Source organism: Wasmannia auropunctata, unplaced genomic scaffold (genome assembly GCF_000956235.1).
Source record: "Wasmannia auropunctata unplaced genomic scaffold, wasmannia.A_1.0 LD335737.1, whole genome shotgun sequence".
Taxonomy (NCBI): domain Eukaryota; kingdom Metazoa; phylum Arthropoda; class Insecta; order Hymenoptera; family Formicidae; genus Wasmannia; species Wasmannia auropunctata.
Window position 1 is genome coordinate 450,560 of NW_012027153.1, and position 14,822 is coordinate 465,381.

Genomic DNA, 14,822 nt, shown 5'->3' on the forward strand with positions numbered 1-14,822 from the left:
ATATTACATATATCGAATATTTCGTTCGTAAATTGATATGAGAAGCGGCTGTAGAATTTTATTAACTAAAATCCTAGGATGTAATGAAAGTAATGCTGAATAGGGTTACCACAATACATTTAATAATAGGTAATCACTTGCTTTTTTTACTCTGTATTTTTCTCAAAATAAATGTTTTTTAATCGGAGAATTAAATAATATCAAAATACATTGGAAAAAAGACGAGATTGAGAGTATTAAAAATTATTTAAATAATTCAAAACATATTTATTATTTAGATTAGCAAGTTTAGGCGAGTTCAATGTCTAGCGATGTTACCAGTCGTCTTCTAAATACGCCGACAGATTTCATAATGCAACAAGCTCCACGAGATGAAACGGTTCGATTAAAAAAAATCTTTTTTACATTCAGTGATCTGATAAAAAGAAAACGCCAACCTTCAACGCTGTCGGAGTCGGTGTCGGTTACGAAATAAAAAGCCTCGAGCAGATAATTTCGCGTGGCGAGTCCCGGAGCGCGTTAACGAGATACGGAAGCGCAATTTCGATGCCCTTTCATGCTTTCCGAAGCGACCGGCACAGCCAGCACGGTCCCCCGGGAGGGGAGGGTGATGCTGCTCTTTCCTTTCCTAAGGACATCCACTCCGCTCCTTTCGCAGCCGCGGCGGCAGCGATTGCCAAGCTTCTTCTTCCTTCCTCCTCGATATCCGATCCAATAATCCGATACCGAGCGGCCGTCGGAGCGTGAAATTATGGGCATTGACACGACGCTCCGGCGACTATCCTCCGCAAGGGGGGGGGGGGACTTCGCTCCGACGACGAATAAGACGAGTCGCCGAGAGATCAAACTTTCTCTATCGGAGACGCTTCAGTCACGCACAAATACATCGGATACATAGCAGCGCAATGTTTCTCAATCTCTTCCGATTGATCGGAATGCTTTCGGAATATTTTTTTTGCGAAAACATTTTATGAAGTACAAATTAATGAGAATTGTTTGCGTAATAACATCACATTGCAATTGATGCCTAATTAATATTTAAAACTCGCGTAGACTGGAATTTTCCGGTAAGCAGAAAAAAGACAGTTATTCAAAGATGTTGTAGATTAAATTTTATATAAGTTACGCGATATTAGTTTACCTTTTATTTATCAGAGGTTTATCCACTTAGATAACTTAGATAAACCAGAGACATGTACACCGTTGCTTTCACGCATTAACAATAGATGAAATACTTGCGTCAGTTGAACAGCGAGCCTAGAGATGGGAACGTAAACATATAGAGATGAGGTGCAAAATATTCACGCAAGTTTCTAACTGCTGCGACAATGCTCGCGTACATATAGCGTATACACGTAACCGTGAGAGAAATTACGTACGTGTTCATACACAGAGATACGGGCAAGCGTGTCCGCGTCCGCATAAACATACACGACACCACACGCACACACACACACGCAAGGAAGTCCAAGCGTGGACGCAGACGCGAGTACTGGAGTGGATAGGTCGACGAGGGATGTAATAATCTGCGTCCGCATTGTCCGTCTTGCCGGGCATGGCCGAGTCCTTTGACATCTCGCGGAGTTTAATTAAACTCGAGCGTATAATAGCTCCCCGACGACGACGACGACGGCGACGGCGGCGGCGGCGGCGGCGACGACGGCGGCGGCGGCGGGGATGCAGGCGAGCGAGCCGTCCGTGGTCCGACGTTCGCGTTTCCCCGTGCCTGCCTGGCATTTCACCGGCCGTCGACGCCGTAGACGGAACCTTGGTGTTTTGCGAACCCCTCGGGGACGTCCGCCTGTCCCATGGAAATGCGAAAGAATCGCAAGATCTCTCTCCTACGCCGCGGAGAGATTTGTCTCGGCGCGTCCCGCCGATCGAATGAATTATTTTTCAACTGATTGTGAGATGCGTTTTTTTTTAATCGAATTTTTCCTGAATCTCGGTGACCTGAATTTCTTACAGACAGTTAAAAGAATTATTTCTGTTTATATATTGCTTGATTTCGAAATGAACCGTTAAAACGGGAAAATATTAGCGACGTGTTGTTCTTATAATTAAAATGATATCTCAGAGAGAATTTTGAATCTGGAATCTTCATTAAAGCGAATTATCGAGAGAGAGAGAGAGAGAGAGAGAGAGAGAGAGAGAATACAACGGCGGCGCGCGTTCTTCCGGGACACCCTGTGTAAACTTGATTTGCCCGATATTAAAATGCCTCAAAGGCGTCGATGATGCAAACGCCCGCCCGTTGCGCGCCATTAATTTCGCACGGTAACCGTCCCTTCTTCCGGTTATATGCGCGAGCGAAAGACCAAGGACGAAGGCGGTCGGTCGCCCAACTCTCCGCCCAAGAAAGCAGCCAAGTATTTTAATTAGCGCAAGTACGTCGTTTCATATTTGTACAGGGCGAGAGCGCTTTGGCGTTGCGCGATGTAATGAATATTAATTCGCGGGAGACTCTCTCTCTCTCTCTCTCTCTCTCCCTCTCTTTCTCTCCCGCTCGCGCTTTCGGAAGTAGGGAAGGATGGCGCGGAAAAGGCCTTCGAGCCGGCCGAAGCGATCGCTTCTTTTTTTTTTCCTCTTTGCCTCTTCGAGATTATTGCTATTCTCTTCTTCCGCCTTCGCCGCTTAATAATTCAGATTGCGCGGGCATTTTGCTGCTGCCTGGCTCTCGCCCCTGGTCTTCGCCTAAAAGACAATGTAAAAATGGGCAACCGTGTCCCAACGGACACACGGCTGATGCAGTAATCGGCTTAATAGCCAAGGAAAAAAAATGCTCTAATGTATAATGCAGTAATAATACTAACGCGCGAAACTTACAGAAAAAAAGAATTGAGGAATAAGAAGGAGTCTCTGCGTTGCGAGGGTGGATTGAACGAGATATTAGAGGAAACGTCCAACGTCATGATATACGGAGGCTCAAAGGAAAAATGTAACAAGATTGCATAATTATTAGATATTACAGTAACACGATAATAAAGTGGTCGGCATAAGAAAAGCGCCGGAAAGGCGCGATCGAGAAAAGCGGGAAAGTTAATAAAACACGGAAGGGGGCACGGTGGAAAATGGAAGTCACGGTTGGCAGTAAAATTACATAATTTTGCAACATCTCGGCGCGATGCGGCATAAAGATGAGACAAAAGACGATGGAATAGGAAGAAACGCGAGAATATTTGAAAGCATGTAGATTGAGGATAACGGAAGGGAGCGAGAAAGTAAAACTGCATTGTTGCAGTATAATAAAGTCGCGACAATTTTATAATATTAGCACAACGTAGTAATGGAGAGACGGAACGAGAGAAACAACGCGGAAACAAGAGGGGAGGAAAAAAAAAGCGAGGGAAAACAGAAAAGATGAAACGGTCCACGAGACAGTGTAAAAATTACTAAACGCGTCCGACGAGCGAGTAACGCGGTAATTAGCTTAAAATTCGGGGAACAAAGGTAGCTTCCGCTAAAACACACGCATTAAAGCGCACGCAGCACGTTATGGTGTAATATAAAATATCGGAAGACAGTCAACAGGAGGCAGAAACGAGATATAATAGGAAATATGAATTCTCGCTCATTGAATAAAAGTGCGAAAGGAAGCAGCGCTGTGAATTTAACAACTTTGTAGCTGATGTAACAAAAGCGTGCGAAATGTTGGAAATTTTAGAAACAAGAAAAGAATATTAATAAGACAAAAAGGTCGCGTGTGCAGCAACTAGTGCAACTAGCTTTCCGCGGAAACGGCGGTGTTCCGCGAACATTTTTTAGGTGCTCCGCAAAATTTTCCGCTGATAATTACATTTTTCCCATAATTTTAAATGTCTCAACTTTAACTTCCGCTCGAACTATATGATTTTACATTTTTTGTGCTGATATGAAGAATAAAAATGAACCGTTTTCTCCATTTGTAATTTTCGATTAAAAAATATATTCACATATTATTGTGACACTTATTCATGAGGACTTTATTCACTTTCTTTAAAATATATATTTATATATATATTTTTTTTTTAAAGAAGAAAGCAGTTGTAGTTCCTGGTTGAAAACAAAAAAACCGCAAAAATAGAACACGCGACGATAAAGTTGCGGGGATTCTGTGGTATCGCCGCAACCATCGTAATGGAGCGACAACGAGCGTGGTAATGGTAAACGAGAAAAACGGGCGCGAAGTGAACGAAACGGATGGAGTACGGAGCGGACAATCGCGAGCGAAAAAGAAAGGTACGGCGTAGGACCGGGGGAAGTCTGGGGAAGTTACGGTGAGGACGGAGGGAAAACATCGCCCTTACGCAAACTATGCGCTCACTCGAAAGATCGTTTCAAGGTTTACGGAAGGCGTATAATCCCGTTTATCGTCCTCGTAAATCCGGCGATATATACTCCTCGGCGCGTTCGCGTCGCCCACCTCCCTCCCTTCCTCCCTCACGCGCACACCGCCACCCACCTTTCGTGTGTAGGGAAACCTGGGTGGTGCTTTAATCCCTTTCCATTTTACGAGCGCCTTTTACGAGCGCGCCTTGCAGGACCGTTTGCGCCGATATGCAGGTTTTGGAAACGAGCGGGTTGCCTTCCGGCGACCTTACGCACCGGGCGTGCCAGAAATGTGATACAGGAAGCACTTTTGGCTGATAGATTTAAGCGCGATTTTCCACCAAGTTTTTAAAGTTGTTTGTATTAAAATCGAACATATCGTTTAAAGTTTCCATCGCATACGTTAGTCTAAAATGAATTTCATCTTTCTAGACATTTTATTTTATTGTTGATTTTATCGAAATACAAAAAGGAATTTTATTTTTATAGCCATTTTATTTTATCGTTGATTTTATCGAGATATTTGAAATTAAAGTATCAAAAATTACGGCATAATGTTGGATTAAAGTAAGATTTTAATGTTTACTTATTTTACGTGTTGAACAAGCGAGAGATCTCCCATTTTTTCTTCGGGGACACCCGATATGTGCAAGTTGGGGCGTATTCTGCATCGTATCCGCAGAAGTACCGCGGTGGGATAAAATCGTCCGCCTGTATATCACGAAAATTGTGCACGAAAACAACAACGGCGCGATGCTGTGGTGGCATCGTAAAGGGAAAGGAACGGTGGCGCGATTCGATTCTTCGTTTTCGTTGCGTAGGAGCAGCAAATGGGATTTAGCGAATGCGATTCCATCGTGTTGCGCCGCTCTTCAAGATGTATTTTATGCGGTAACTTACTGCAGCGTGTAACCCTCGCGTAAAATGGTACACAATAAAGTTTTAACACTGATTACATATAAAACGTATTTAGAGTATTTCTATATCTCTTGCCGAATAAATTTTTCTTACAATTGTAATGAATTTTTAGCGACATAATTTATCAAATAATGTCCGTTCAAAGATCTTCGTTTATTATACCTATGATTTTTTGGAAGGAATCGAAATCTTCATATAATAATGAAATATACGAGGTATTTTAGATTAGATGGATAAATAAAACTAATTGTAATAATTTTACTATTTATATCATTATTTTTATAACAGTAATTCTTTTCTCTATAAGAATTATTTGACTATTATATCACTAAATTATTAGTTTGAATGAAAAAGAATAATTATGCCAAAAATTAATATTCTATATTTCAAATGTCAAAGTTGTTCGAGGGAATGCTTAAGCAACTGCTCTCATCTTCTCTGTAAGTGCGGAAGCTGTGAGTGCGATCTTGCTATTCTGTGAACGATCAGAAATTGAATGGAGGATCGTGGAGAGGCAGGGGCGGCCGCACGGATAACTTGTGGCAGTGAGCGGGAAATAAATTTACCGCCGGCTTGAAGACCAACATGTTCGCAAGTCGTGTGTACATTTTTTACATCTGCTGTTAGGTTTCTCGACCGTCGAGCTTTGTAAAGTTTCAAAAGAAGATCGGTGTTCAATGAATTATGCGTTGTTTTCAATGATCATGATACTCGTATTCTCGAATATTCTCGGATAGATTTACACCAATTAAAATACGACGATTAGTATTTGATACGTATATATTTCGATGAATCTGACAAATATGCGCAGGTAAAGGTTCTCATATTTGCAAAGAGAAAAGCAAGATTTATGAGAGAATTTAGAGAATTACGTTGGAATTGCATTTTAATATATGCCGCAGAATTTTATGATGGTACAATATTTCGTGGAGAAGAGAAACAATGTACTTTTTAAATTCGTAAATAAATTTTGTGAAATGTAGTTTATGAGAGGTAATAATTGAACTAAATATTCATCTTAATTTTATAGTTTTCTGTACATGTATCTTGCTGAGAGTCAATAAAAATTTATAAATTTAGTTTAGCCGCTGGTTATCGAAGTAAATGCGAAATTTGGAATCACTGAAAGATTGCTTTTGAAATAATTCAATACTTTTGTTGGAGATTTTTTGTATGCTTGAAATTCATAACTTTTTTATTTTTTTACTTGTGTCTCACTCAATATGTATAAAGGCTCGTATCTCGTACGATTTTTGAGTAACATGTTTTAAAGCACAAACGATGTGTTTATTACATATGATACGTATCTGTGTCAATTTAATACTAGCATAAGATACACGCAACCAGCTGTGGAGCTTCCATCGGAGCGTTGTAAAATCCGACCTCGCGAACCCTGAAGAAAATCACGCCTACTTGCACGTATCTATTCGTTCGTGTTTCTCTTGCGAGCGCACCAACATGCGCGCAACGAAAGAGAGAGAGAGAGAAGAGAGAAGAGAGAGAAAAGACTCACTGAGTTAGCGGAACACGAAGACAGAGAGATGCTCGCGCGAAGGGTGGAAGCGCAGCGTGCGAGGGGGCTGTAAGGTGAAACCGCTCGACAAGGACGTACGCGGGGGCATGTAGTACAAGGTATATGTGAGTTGACGAAGAGGGAAGAAGATGGAAGATCGTGAAAGGGAGAGAGAAGAGGGCTGGGACGCGAGATAGGGAGAGAAAGAGAGAGAGAGAGAGAGAGAGAGAGGCGGTAGTTGTGTGTCGAGGGCTTGCTATACCCCCCTTTCGACCTCTCTCCACCCTCGAGGAGGGGGTCGGCGAGGGGACGGGGGTGGCGAAACTATGCGAAGAATGTGCAATTAGTGAACAGAGCATGAGGTGGAGTCGGGGGTGAGGGTCGGCGCGGGGAGCTGGGGATGGTACGGGTCCCGGAAAGGGAGCGAGTATACGGGTCGCGGGGGAGGGAGGCGGGTTGTCGACGGATCCTGGTATGGTGGTGCCATGCCGGCGAATGGTCTCTCTCTCTCTCTCTCTCTCTCTCGCTCTCTCTCGCTCCCGCTCTCTCGGTGTGCGTCGGTGGCGATGTTGAGGATGGTAGTGGTGGCTGTAGCGCCGAAGAAAATGGAAAGAAAGGAAGATGGATGGAATGGCGCCTAGGGATGATAAGAAGAAGAACGGACTAGGTTGCGGGGTTTGCCCGGTAGTTGTAGTAGTAGCAGAGGGGTTTGTCGAGGTCGTCAGGGTGGGGGTCACCGTGTCAAGATGCGAGAGAATCCTCCTTCTGGCGCAAGGACACTTATCGACTTCCCAACCCCTCCGGCTTCGTCCCCGCGTCCTTGCTTCGAAAATATACACGCCCATATAGCTTTTTGGGGTGCCTTTTGAGGCCACGCGGGAGTATCTCGGCTTTCTCGTTCCTCGCGCGATCAGATACTTGACGACTTTCTTCACTGCTCTTACGAATGTTACGAGAAACTTTATCATATCGATTTATCATATCTTTATCATTCCTGGAAGAAAAAAAATCAAATCTCAAATCAAGTTTTGGAATTTGTAATGTTTTAAGGTATTGAATAAGCCAAGAACAACAAATCGTGTATGTCAAGCTACCTATATATTCATATTATTCAAGTTCTGTTTTCTGGAAAAATTCTCAATTTTCCTTTCCTCTTTACAATTGTTAGAGATTACCTTTTTACACCTTTGTAATAGAGTACCTGAATTTTTTCTATCAAATAACAAATAGTTTTATTTGTATCGTTTTGTTGGACAGTTTATATTTTTCCTCAAAATTTTTTCATAACATTTACAACCAGTGTCTCTTCGATATTAAGATTTTTTTAACCCTGACACGTTAAGACACAAGTATTTTAATTGATGGCATTCGTAAGAGGATTGATATTATTCTTGAAAGAGAGAGAGTTAGAGGGAATTTAAATAAAAGGCGCAAAATTTTCTGGATCAGAAGTATTTTTGCCGGTTGAGCCGGGGTGAACGGAGTTTAAAGGAGTCCTTTTCGTATGCTTACCCCCGGAGGTCGGCCGCGGTGTGTTCAGTAATTGCTAATTGACCAAACGAGCTTAAACGCACTTCGCCGGCTGGAGGACCGGCACGAGGCGTACTGTTTGTGAACCATCGATTAGCGACGGTGCTTCGTGGTAAAGTCCAGGATACCCCGAGGACCACTGGTGAGCCTCTCGGGCCCTCGACATGTCAAAAGCGATCCCTCTCGACGACGTCAACCGAGCACCAAGGTCGTTCGAGCGAGTACCCTCCGTTATTGCAGCTCGTAGCTGCACAATTTGCGGCTCTACTCCATAACGTAGAGATCATTGAAACGAACTGTTGAGACGACGGCGGTGTGGGGTCTCAGAAAAAATCGCTCAGGGAAAACACGATGGTCTCCTCGTCAAATTAATTAGCTAGTAATTATGCTAATAGAAAAACTTAATTGAGACAGCAGCCCGATGATAAAAAGAGTAATAGATTAATAAAAGTACCGCCGGTACAGGGAGTCATCTCTCGATCGAATCTGCTCAGGCGAGTTTAATATAAACGATACCAATTACATTATTTATGACCTAACGGTGCTTAATTAAAGGCCTAACCAATCAAAAGATGTAATTATTAGATAGTGGGAAATTTTACATGAATCGGGAAGTGTCATTTTTTACAAATCGAAGTCTTTGTGAATCTTACAGTAATTTTATAACGGTTTATACCAAATGGGAGATACATAAGTGATATTAACAAGCGAGATAGCGAGACGTATTGAGTGTTTGCCGAAAATTTTTTCTCCACGGATATAATACCGCACTCTCTTCCGCCTCTCTATACGTATCTATAATTCCACAAAAGGATCCGCCGCGTGACTATACGCGTTTCTCCGCTATTCACAATCAGCAATAACTCAGCAGATACGAACCTAACGGCCGGAGATTCATATCGGGCTATGACGTTTAACGATGATCGCTAAATCCCAATACAGTTAATGAGCACTGGAACGCGCGTTGATATTTACAGCCGCATCATTTTCGGAATGATATATTTATGACGCTGATATCGGTTCGAGAGAAACCGTTTCTTCAGTTATCTCACGAAATGCTAATAATTCATCCAGTGGCGATAAATGCAAATTAGTACAACGATTGATCTGCGACCTGGATTGATAAAGATAGACATACATAATTAGCAATTAATCTTTCAAACACTGTTTTACATACGACGATAATTTGGGAACGAGAAAGAATAAAGCTTGTGTACATAATCGCAACGTTGAGAAACCGGACACGAAGCTCATAGCGCGACTGTGAATGAGCTACTTGCTACAATTTGTAGGATATTGTCTAAGAAAAAAACTATGTATGAGATGGAAACGGATATTTTACTGAGCGGACCACTTGCGTCGCTGAGTCTCTCCTTCCGACGGGAAGCCGCGCGCGTTGCTTCCCGTTTGCGTTTCGCTAACGAGCTTATAATGGGACATATTTCTTCCGTGTATAAGCTTCCTCGCTGTCATTTCCAATCAGCCGGTAATAACGCTTGGGAGGGGGGAGGGGAGACCTCTTAAAATAGCGTTACGCGTGTGCAACAAACTGTATCTTCTTACTCGGGGATCGTAGGTAGTTCACACACTTCGCTATAAATAAACGAGCGAGAGAGAAAGATCTCTCCTCGTGCTCGTTACTTCGAGTTCGCGATCATAATGGCCCTTCTTGTTAAATTGAGCATCAGCCAAGTGATTTACGTTGATTGCTCGTCGCGTCGCGCATCCAGCGGTCTCTTTCTCTCCCTCTATCCCTCTATTCTTGTCTCTTTCTCCCTCCTTCCCCCTCCCTCCCTCCTCTTTCGCCTACTCTTTCTTTCTCCTTCGGCCGCTCTTATCCTACTCACCTTGTACATCCGATGTCGATCGCTGATCTCGATCTCATCTACATGCTCGGGCAATGATCGATCTTCGGCTTGAAGTGGTGAAGCGCCTGGGGGCACGGCTCTTACATGTTCCCCTTTTCTCTACTCCCGTCATCCGACGCTCTTTGTGAAAAAAGGGCCTTACCTTCTTCGATAATAAATTGCTTCTAAGCTTGCACAGAGATAGACGTCCGAAAAAGACATTGTACCCGCCTAACAGCAAACGCTCGGCAATGGAAACGCTCAATTGTCGATGTTAGTTATAGGACGCACAGAGCAGCATTATCGAAATCGCATCACGTGCGAAAATATCATACTGGGTATTAGTTAATAGATGTAACTTTCTTCGAAATTAAAATAAAAAACTTAATAAAACTCTGTCACTGATTGATACCTATTAAATTTAATCAATCTGTCAAATCTCCACAAGTAAAAATTTCAAATTTGTTTCAGAATATATTTCTGAATCTCGCAACGTATACAGTATGCCGAACATCTTGTGTTCTCATTAATATTCCATTGTCACAGTATATCTTGGATTGATCTGTATGTGTTACCAAGATAGGGAAATCAACTCGATCGGAGTTAAATAAGCACTTAAAGCTAGCGGGTAAAAGGTCGAAGGGACAATGTGTAACCAACAATGTTGACACAATGATTCGTAAGAACCATCGATCGACCTGGCGTGCGCGAGGCAGGAAAAGTCAAATAAACCGAGTCTCTTCTTTGTAGTCGGTTGCGTTCTATGGAGATGCCTAAGCCGGCATAATCGACCCCCTACGAAGAATGTTCGGCCTTCAAAAACAGAGAAGGAACGCGGCCGGCGGTGGCGCATGGTTCATAGCGGGCCATTTAACGGTCTTTGCGAAATTGAGTCATCACGCGGTTCCCCTGGAATCTCGAATATTTTCCTCCCGATGCTTCAGCTTCTCCGTACCACCTCTCCCCTCCCTCCCCCCCTTCCTCCTCCCGCCCTGCCCCTCTCGTCTCGTCGTACCTCCTACCGCAGACTCTTGCACATCTCGCCCGCCTGCCTCTTACGTTACTATCCGACGAAGGCAGCACACCCTCATAGATCCACGTCGTCACGATCCTCCGTCGTCGCGATCTCGCAACTTCCTGCGGAAGATTCGCGGCGGACGCGAGCGGATTTTCGCATTTCCGTGACCGAGAAAGCACAAATTTGGACGCGCGCGCGAGACGTTGCGTCGGATTCTTTCGCCCGCGCGGCGTACCGTATAATCCTCGCAACTTCTGCGGATGCGAGAAAAAGGGTAGAAAGATGATATGTCCGTGACGTATTTTTAATTCATAAAATATTATAAAAACTTAATTGAAATGCATTTTGATTTATGTACATGAATTGTTGTTTATATCTAAAGAAGAGGGACACTCGCTTTTTTTAATCTATAATTCTTCGTAAAATCTCAAATCAGTATAGTTAGTAATTCGAGCGAGAGCCAGTGTGGCAGAAATGGCGCATTGATTATTGTTCGTCCGTTACAAAGTGGACTGTGTGGAGAATGTACGTCACCGCGCAGTCTGCATTTCGTATTTTTAGCCTCGCAGGAATCATTACGGTCACGATCCACTGTCGTCAGCGACATAAGTAAGACGACATTGATTGCACATTTATATTGCGGACAACGTCTGCATCCTCGGAGCGGGAATTTCCGCGGGAACAATATTCGTCGCGAGCGCGATTCTTGGCGAGCCCGGGACGAAGACGAATGCCCGTAATTTACGAGTTGCGATTTGCAATGCAGAAAAGAGTGGCGGACGGAGATTCGGCGTTGTCGTTTCATTTCGCCTACCTCGACGTTCGTGTTTATCCTCGACATATTGCGTCGCTTCCCCGCTCGCTCGGGTAACGATGAATCATTTAGCCCGTGTTTCGCCACTACCCGACTCTTAATCGAGTCTTTCCGTCGGAAGCAAGGCGGTAATCTCTCCCCGAAACTTTCCGCGAAACTTGGAGATTTATCGGGGAAATAATTTATTTGCCCTCCACGGCGCGGCGCAAGAACGGGCGGGGGCGGGCGGTTGTGTCGCGTCGTGCCGGGACGTCGCGATTTTCATCCCTCTCTGCAGCACCACCCGTCCGCCAAAGTGCTCTTTGATAGTCAATATGAATCTGCAATTAATCCCGCGATGTCAGCGGCGTGCGCGCTTAAAAGAGAAATATTTGATTTAAACATTCCTGGTAATCCCCGAAATGATGCAAATATTCGTTCTAATATCTACCTAATTAATGTGCGATTTCAAACCTTCATACGACCCGACGGGCTACATCTCGACATTTAAAATATCATTGACGTAAAACGCGCGTAATTGTTGATCGAAAGTTATATATCTGATTTGAGGAAAGTTGAATTCGATTATCGTCCACCGCAGTGCGCGATGTTCACAAAGTTACAAACTTCCCACGCTGTCGTTAGAATTCTAGACGTTCGGGCATCCGCCCGCCGCCGCCGCCGCCGCCGCCGCGAGTTTTACTCTATCGGGGATCGAAGTGCCCTGGCGTGATTCTGCTTACCGTACGGTTAAATGTTATTTCAATTACGACACGTTTGATGTCGTCTGGCGCCGGTTTTACGGTCACCGGCGACCGTAAAACCTTAACGGCTGTGAAATCTAAGCGGCGATAAGGTGGCGCGCAGAAACGCCGTTTACACAGTCCAATCGGCCGGAAATCAATTCATCGAAGAGAACTCCCCCGCGCCCCGACTACAACGACAACTCCTTTGTTTCGTCGAACGGTTACATTTGAACGGTTTGCATTTGTCATCGTATATCGACCATTCAGTAGTGCGTCGCGTATCGCGGTAGCGGTTAACATAATGGCAATTCTCCGCGGCGCGCGGCTGAGAAGAATGGCTTGGAGGAAGATCTTCCGGCTTTTGTTTGTTAGCGAAGAGATTCTGCTATAAAACATCGCATTTTACGAGAATAGCCAAGGAGATTAAATAATTTTGATAACGTAATATTTATAATTTTTTTTTCTTCACGGATGATGCACGTAAAAATGCAAAACTATCGGAATTCGAGGTATTGTATAAATTCAGAAAGCAATAAATGGACACGAAAAATCTTTCGATATCGCTTTTTCCGACGAGTATATAAATAAAAAAGAATTGAACTGAATGTAGACGCAACAATTTATCAAGTTTTAACAACGTGCTCCCTCGAAGAATTCAGAATTCGGGATCATCTTTTCTCTTTTCCTTTATACTTTTACATCACGCTTGGCGCACAACGAGAGTCGCACGTTTGGAAATTATTCCCTCATATTCCACGTTGAGATTTTGATCGCCGCAGTTTGATGCTATATTTTTCATTGCCCCCCCCCCCCCCCCGACTGCGCGATCCACAGAAAAACAAAACATTTCACTTCCCCGCCTGTCTCCCCCTCTCCCCCTATTTTTCTCCGATTTTACCTTACGCACACGGTGTGTGCACGCGGTACATTGTTGTATAAAAAAAAAAAATAGAATGGAGCACGCAAATGGAATATTCGTGTTGTTAAATCCGGAGGCCGTTGGATTTTCATCGTACGCGATGAAACTTGAATACGTCCCCGCGCATTCGAATCGATTCTCGGTTCTTTTCACCATTTCGAAATCGGTCGCCTCTCGTTATCGGCAGTTTCGAGCGGTTTATATTCGCGTGTAACTGCGCGAATCGAGTGAAAGCATTCTCTTTCTCCCGTCTCGTCTCGTCTCGTCTCGTCTCGTCTCGTCTCACGGGACGTTCTCTCCCGCCTCTTTCTCGTTTCGCTTCCCGCTCGCTTCGGCTCATTACGATTTATTATGCTCGTTATCGTCGCGAGTCGCGAGTTACGCGTCCGCGTAATTTCGCGCGGATGTCCGTTGGATTGAGTCGCCAAGCGACGCTTCGGAACGATGCGCCGCGCCGTTCCCGTATTCGCTTCCACGTGCGCGCTCGCGCTAATTAGAATTTATGACGAGTGCACTTTATCACCCGCTAAATTTAGCCGCGAGTTTTGCGCGAAAATCGTTTCCGCGCGCGCGGCACTGAAACTGCGCTTTTTCGCGCGATTACAGTAAATCGCTCGCCATTTAGCGCCGTCCACGATATCGAGATAATCCGCGTTATCTGCCACATTGGTGAATCAAGTGTGTGGATTAATTACTGTTTAAATATTCACTTTGTATTATTACTCATAATTATTCCCAGTGATTTAAAAATCAGTATTTACATAAATGTTTACGTATAGACTTGTTTCTGATCATCTTAAATCATCACTTTTTATTATTGTATTAATATTATTTGCTTTATTATAACAATATTCTGTGGAAAGTTAAAGAGATATTATTGTATATGTAAATGTAAATAAAAGTCAAACTAGACATCAGTATGTGTACACATAAATTACTCTAACCAGAGTGATAATTTTGCATTATCTGCTCTGACAGACTATTGACTGATTGTAATGTATGCAGAGATAGCAGTAGCCATTAAATATCGATATTATATTTTTAGATATGATAATAAAATCGAAGAAGAATCGTGCATTGGACCTGACAAGATAAATCGCGTCCCTCAGGCTAGTTTAAAATGCAATCGCTTGAATTAAATACGCCGACGGTTGGCTCTATCGCTAAAGCGCATTTTATCTGGCGCTTCTGCGAGGCAGCTCTCAAAACCTATCTCGAGCGGTTTGCTCG

General features: G+C 43.6%; 1 protein-coding gene across 5 annotated transcripts in view; it reads left to right on the top strand.

Annotated features, from left to right (window-relative positions):
• LOC105456175 (protein scalloped) overlaps positions 1-14,822 on the top strand; it is a 153,723-nt gene that overhangs the window by 122,530 nt on the left and 16,371 nt on the right. The gene's annotated exons all lie outside the window — the stretch shown is intronic.